Source organism: Taudactylus pleione, unplaced genomic scaffold (assembly GCF_031769625.1).
Source record: "Taudactylus pleione unplaced genomic scaffold, aTauple2 ptg000100l, whole genome shotgun sequence".
NCBI classification, from domain to species: Eukaryota; Metazoa; Chordata; class Amphibia; order Anura; family Myobatrachidae; genus Taudactylus; species Taudactylus pleione.
The window spans coordinates 2,671,390-2,678,992 of record NW_028284502.1 but is presented as its reverse complement, the minus strand read 5'-3'; the positions used below and the strand labels follow the sequence as shown (position 1 = coordinate 2,678,992).

General features: G+C 40.9%; 1 pseudogene; it reads left to right on the top strand.

Annotated features, from left to right (window-relative positions):
* Positions 1–7,275: 7,275 nt before the first annotated feature.
* LOC148525801 (5S ribosomal RNA) lies at positions 7,276–7,394 on the top strand (annotated as a pseudogene).
* The last annotated feature ends 209 nt before the right edge of the window (positions 7,395–7,603 follow it).

Genomic DNA, 7,603 nt, shown 5'->3' with positions numbered 1-7,603 from the left:
CATCATAGTGTGCAATTCCTCGGTGAGGTCTGACCTGCCTTAACTGTGCGTATGGGTCCGATGTTTCTCAACGTTACCAATTGTTTCGCTATGTATAAATGTAGGTAAGGGGAAGTGGGTGTCCTTATGTTAGGCTGCGATCACAATGTGAATGCATACATTTACATATCACCGTTGATATTAGCAACTGTGTTGCATGCGTGTTAGCAGAATAGCGATCCTTGCTGAATCAGGCCCACAGTTGCACACAGATATACAAGTGTTGTATATCAAATTAATCAGCACAATGCGTCAAAAAACGTCTGATTCTAGCGGAGTTGCCTGTGACCTGGCGGCTCACTCATGCCAGGCATGTCACAATGCATGACATATTGAGACTAGGGGGTAAGTTTACTAAAGTGAGAGTTTTTAGAAGTGAGTTTTAAAAGTGATATTGCCCATAGCAACCAATCAGATTCTACTTAACATTTAACTAGCACCTTCTAGAAGATAATAGCTAGAATCTGATTGGTTGCTATAGACAACATCACTTTTAAAACTCACTTCTAAAAGCTCTCACTTTAGTAAATTTACCCCTAGATGTTCTGTATGAGGACACATCTGTATTAAACAAAAAGTATAACTTCAACTATGTTAATTGCATTCCCGTAGAGCTAATGTAAACCACTAGGATATAAAAAGTCAATTAACAAAATAATATTTAAGGGACTGATAAATAAGTGATTGCCCAGCAATTATACTTTGTATGTGTATCAGAATAGTTTGGGCAATGTGCAATCCCATTCTGTGTCAGCCAATGTGAATAATGTATTTCCACCACCGTGAGAGATTGTGCCAATACCGAACACGGAACAATAACATCACTCCTGTGTCGGCCCTCCGTGACATTGTTTTAGACAAACTTATTTTCCAATATAAATATTGTATGGGAGATTCAATGAAACTGCTCACATAGGTAACATTGACTTTAATGTTAGTATTGCTTTCAAAATTGAAGATCTGCTTAATATGTTTTCCAATCAATCCATCCCTTACAGTTATACCCATAGTCTGAGCATTGTGGGAAGCACCAAGGGAAATCTATCTTTTTTTTTTTTTTAGCAAGCACATTGCTAATAGAAACAAAAGCTTCACTGTAGCCAGTGCTATTCCGGTAATATATTGCTTTAGATTCATTGAACCTAAAAAAAATAAATCCTTAAAGCAAATCACAGTTACTAATAAAGACTCTTGTCTCATAGCTTATTTAAAACCTATATTGGTTTCTGTTTAATTCTTGTTTTCAGACAGTGTATAACAAAATACTGTGATTTCTAAAATGACCAATAAATGGGCTATGTGATAACAACATAAACTTTAGGGAATTATATAGAAAATAATCTTTGTCCTGTTATTCTCTTTATTTTGTTTTGTATGGGAATACACCCATGCTGCTGAGTAACCACTTCCAGTATTACCATTTGAAAAATACTGCGCACACGCTACGACTCGGAATATCAACGGAAAGATGGCAGCGCCGACTGGGAGCACTTACAAGGAGCTCAGCCACATGAACGATGGCCACCAGCGCTGGTATGGGAGCTGATCCCACTGCACGATGACGGGTCTGCTGCACACAAGCCCCCTCATCTGTTAAAATGCCCCTCGGCCTGGGCCAGCTACTGCTGAACATAGTGTTTTTTTAATATTTGTTTTTGTGGGGTTGTGGCCTTGTCTTCCGGATTTGGCCGCACCCCTCCATCACCCAGTACCCTGGCCCGTCTAAGCTCTCAATGGCCCTGATCATCTCACCCAAGTTCCTTCAAAAATTACTAAGGAGAAAAGAATGGCTAAATAGTATTAATCAGAGGTTCCCAAACACGGTCCTCAAGGCACACTAACAGTCCAGGTTTTAAGAATAACCATAATTGAGCACAGGTGTCTTAAATAGTACCTCAGTTATTTTGATTTAACCATCTGTGCTCAAGCTTGGATATCACTAAAACCTGGACTGTTAGTGTGCCTTGAGGACCGAGGTTGGGAAATACTGGTATATATAGTAATTCATGCTTCAGTCAAAATCACAGGTTCTCAAACTCGGTCCTCAGGATCCCAGAAGGTGCATGTTTTCCAGGTCTCCTCACAAAATCACAAGTGAGATAATAGCTCCACCTGTGGATCTTTTAAAATGTGTCAGTGAGCAATGATTACACCTGTGCACCTGCTGTGTGTCCTGCAAAACGTGAACTGTGTGGGGTCCTGAGGACCGAGTTTGAGAACCACTGGTCAAATTATATTCATAGTGAGGGGGCAGAATGTCTTCTTGCAACTGTCACATAAAATAAGAACCAATGACTATTTAAAGGTACTTTATCTAAAAGGAATATATTTTAGGCTTGTCTGAATGTATACAGTATAGTCTTATTTTTAACCAAATCTGCTATATAAAAATATTTTCCACTTCTAACGAAAGAGAAGAAGCTCATAAATAAACAAGAGATAAGAGAAGAAAGGGGTTACAGAAAGACAGTGAGTGAAATAGATGTAAAGCACTTATTAATAGTAAAGATAGAATTGCACACATATTAGAGAAAATCTTTTCTAAAACACGTACAAGGGGAGAGGTGACATGTGGGCACTTTCTGAACTATTAAGTATTGCAGTGATTTGAGTGTTGCTTGAGAGGTACTGTATTGGTGCAATTTAACATAAGATAGCGGAATTTCATATGAATTATTTAATGTCTTCCGGGCTACAAAGTAGAATTACTGTTGAGGAAAGGACATTGTTTAAGTATTTGTCTTTTCCTGACACAGACAGATAAGTGATAAAGTGGAGAGGGTTAAATCATATAAATGTCCCTTTAATTTTTATTCTATATGACTGTTTAGCTGTAAAGCCCTCTTTTCAACTATCCAAAGATATCCAAACTTCATTGATAGGCAGACCCCAGGAATGGCTGCCTTTAGACATTATCAGAATATTATTGGAGTTGAGGCCAGACGCATAAGTTATTTTCTGCAATCAAATTCTATCTTGCATTTCTACTGTAAACTTTTGGAAGTAGTTCATGACTCATGTGTTAGCTGTCTAAAGGGAAGCCTACCATAGGCAACCCAAAGCACTGGATCCTAACCATGGTCACTCCTCAATTAAGTAGTTGGCTGATGAGGAATGAGTCAAGCAAAAGAGGGTGACATATGTACTAATTACAGTCAACCCCATGTTCAAAGGCTCTGTGATCTCCAGATAATATAGTGTAAGGTATCTCCTCTATACTGGAATCTTCACACTTCCTTTGAAAGAGGATATTCCCTTATATCAAACAGTGTTCCCCCTTAGTAGTTATGTCTAGTGATCACAGACAATAAAACTTGAGCACCAAGTACATGTGAATTTTCTAGTTCATTAACAGTCATAGGGGCATATTCAATTGTGTGCGAGAATAGCTAAAAACCCGTTTTTCCTGCAGGTGCGGGTTTTTTGCTATTCTATTAGGTGCGTGGTTTTTTTAAAAACACGCCCCGGGAGGTTTTCTTTCATGCACCTCATGAGCAAGAGTGATTTTTCCTAAAATCGATGATTTAAGGAAAAATCACCGGGACTTGCTCTGACACCCCCGCAGCACTCCCCCTGGGGTCTAATTAAGCAATTGGAAGTATCCAATTAGCTTAATTAGTCCTTAATTACTCACCTTCTGAAGTGCTGTCTTCTGCATCCAGCATCAGGAGCCAGCTCTTCTACAGCAGGTTTAAATATGTCAGTGTGTATGAGTGAGTGTGTGTGTGCATGAGTGTGTGTGACCCCCGGAGCGGTGTGTGTGGCCCCCCCGGGATGGGCGCTGGGAGAACTACATCTCCCAGCAGCCCTTGCTCCTCCCATCAGCACCCGGGACTCCCAGCAGCCCCCTCTCCAGTAAGAAGAGAGAGGGGAAGCCACTGGGAGCCGCGGAGACCCCCTGCCAGGTAGGTGTTTTGTTTTTTTTTCTACATTTTACGTGGTGCAGGGTTTTCAGAGCTGAAAACCCCGTGACCACTATTTTTTAATTGAATACCATGGGTAGCGGGAGCACGCATACCCGCGGTATTCCAAAACGGCGCGAGGTGCGCAAGGTTTTTAACTCGCTAAACCTTGCACCCAATTGTATATGTCCCATAGTGGGATATGGTCAATATCCCGACAAAGGAAATGACAGCGCTTAGAATACCGGTACCAGAATCCCGACATCTATCAGAATCCCGGCACCCTGAAGGTAGGTAGCGGGTTTACGCTGAGGGTTAGGCACTAGGTGGAGAGTTAGGGTTAGGCACTATGGGGAGATAAGGTTTAGGTACCGGGGATGGTTAGGATACCTACCTACATGTGTCAGTATCCTAATCCTATCGGGATGCCAGCATCAGGATTTTGCCTACTGGGATCCCTAGTACTGGCATCCCATACCCAATCCGTCATAGCAAGGCATGTAAATAACAATCAATCTGCAGTCAGTGAATCCCAAATGTAAGGCTAATGTGAGAAATAAAACAAAGTTTCTACATTTTAGCAATAGAGTGCCCAAGGCATAAGTACATAAAGAGCACAGGAGTGATTACATACAGATGCAAAGGTTTTCAATCAGGAATTGAATCTGCAACATTGTATTAACAGGCAAAACAGCAGGTTACAGTTATGCTGCAAAAATGTAAAGCTAAGGTGCTTTATAAGAATACAGAAATGTACTCATCAAAGTAACACTGCAGTATGCAAAAGCTTAGCATTGGCAGCAGGCGAGCAGGCTCACAAATATTCTCTTTATGCACTGTTTTAACTCACACAATCATAAAAGATATTTAAATTCAGAGAAGACAAAATATATATTCTGCACTATAGCATAAAACGGGATGGGTATGGGATGCCAGGACTCAGGATCCCTGGGGGCAGAATCCTGACCAGGTTATAATCCCGACGCATCCAGGTAAGTGAGTTTAACCTAACCCCTAACCCTACCCCTATCCCTCCCTTCCCGCAACCTAAACCTCCTACCTAGTGCCTAAACCTAATCCTCCCTCCCTGCAGCCTAAACCTAATCCTCCCTCCCTGCAGCCTAAACCTAATCCTCCCTCCCTGCAGCCTAAACTTAACCCCCCTCTGCAGCCTAAACCTAACCCCCCCCTGCAGCCTAAACATAACCCTGCCCCTAATGCCTGACCCTAACTCCTACCCTAAAGCTCCCCCTAACCCCAGTACTTACCTTCGGGATCCCGGCGGTTGGGATGCCGGCGCCAGTATTCTGATAATTGTCAGGATTCCAGCATCGGGATTCAGACCGCGTACCGTATATAACATCAGGCATAATATTATATGGTTGATGTACAGTTAGTGGCAATGGTTGGGTGCGTGATGCGATGGTGGGGATGCCAGCAGTCAGAATACCAACAGCGGCATCCCGACAGTCAGAATTATGAAAAGATTAGGCAAGTATCCTAACCCTCCCCCTAGCCCACCTTTCCCAAAGCCTAACCCTAACCACCCCCCCTCACAGCCTAACCCTAACCCTCCCCCCCGCAGCCTAACCCTAGCCCTCCCCTCCACAGACTAACCCTATCCCCCCCTGCAGACTAACCCTAGCCCTCCCCTCCACATGCTAACCCTAACCCTCCTCCCCCACAGCCTAACCCTAGCCCTCCCCTCCACAGCATAACCCTAACCCTCCCCCTAGTGCCTAACACCAACCCTCCCCAACCCTAATACTTACCACTGGGATGTCAGCAGTCAGCATTCTGGAACCAGCATTCTGACCACCGCCATCCTGACTGCTGGGTTGCCGACTACATCCCAGTGATGAGTATGCCGTAATTGTACCTTCATTGTCTGAAGGTCTCTACGTTTAGGGACCCACTAGGATGATATTTGTCATTTCCAGGCAAATTGGAACTACAAACCGTGCATACCGTGCAGTGTGTATGCACAATTGCACACTCACAGGGTCTTACACAATTTCTTGCTGCACAGATAATCAAAAGATACTGTGCCAAATGTAATAGGGTGAGAGTTTAGAAAATGTGAGAGTTTAGCAGTAAGCTCTCACATTGGCCGAGTTTCATCTTCAAAATGGGAAAACATCTGGATGAGAGTTTAAATCATGAGAGTTTTTTGAGTCTAAAAACATGCGAGTTTGCCTGTTCTCGGACTCTATTACATTGGCCGAGGTTAAAAAGTGTAAGAGGTTACTGCTAAACTCTCACATTTTCTAAACTCTCACCCTATTACATTTGGCACATCATGTACGAGGTGGTGCAGTTTAATGGAGGATGGAACGAGATATCGTTCTGTTGTTCATTAATTTGCACAGTGTGTACAGGCAATCATGGATGGTCTTGGACGAAGGGAATTTGTCCCAACCATCATCCCAATTGCTCATCGTTTTGCTGTGTTCCCACCATAAGAGCCTTATTCAGAATCATATGAAAAAAGCACAAGGTTCGCTGTCAAATGATCCCAATATCAACTGTATCTATGGCAGGTCACTAGAGGGTTCTGTACCACATGATCAAAAGACAAAATAAAATAAAGTAGAGCTATCAAACTGACACAATTGAAGAGTCAATTGTTGCTCTTTTATTTAAAAATGAATAAACATAGATAATGAAACATAGAACATACAATTCAATAAGTAACAATCTCCATCCTATGTGCAATATGTAGCTAAAAGAAACTGAATGGAATCTTCTACATTAACTGAAACTGTAACATATATTAACTGAATTGATCTCTTATATACATGAGAACATATAGGAATATCGCGATATAAAACTATGTGATACTCTGATGTTGATACTCCTTATATGTCATTGAATGCATGGAGTCAGCTTGAGTTTGAACCTTGTGATAATGGTGTATATATTACCATTCTTTTTGGATTAAAAAGTGATACCATATAATTGATACATACTAAATTGTGCACCAAGGTAAACGCAGTGAGATATTAACTGATATTGGACATATATTAACTGAATTGATCTCTTATGTACATGAGACTATATATGACTATCTTGATGCAAAACTATGTGATAATCTGATGTTAATGTCCCGTTATATGTCATTGTCTGCATCAAACTATATAATGACACAATGTATATATATATATATATCTACGTTAATAAATAAAAGTTTGCTTATGAATTCCTTTTCTTTGAACATTATAATCTATTAACAATATGGACTATACATCCTACTAGTCCTACATTCAATTTTATTTTATTTTATTCTAATTTTGCATTGACCAAGCATTGTGCAATTTTTTCCCTGTTCAAGCACACCTACAGCCATACTTTACTTGATTTGCCCAATCTTGTCTGATCTTGTCAGCTAAACAGTAATAGGCCAGGTCAGTACCTGGAAGGGAGACCTCTTGGGAATACCAGGTGCTGTAGGTTAAATAAGAATTCTTGGGATTACATGATTTTTTGCACAGGTCAAGACATTATGAATAATTATGTTACAATCATACTTGTATAGTGTCAATTATCTGTATTGAGCTTTTCTAAATGGAATGCAGAATTCAATAATATCTCGCCACTAGATCTCATTATTTGAATGAGATCTGTTTTTGACGGGTGATTAATTCATAACATTTGTCAACTAA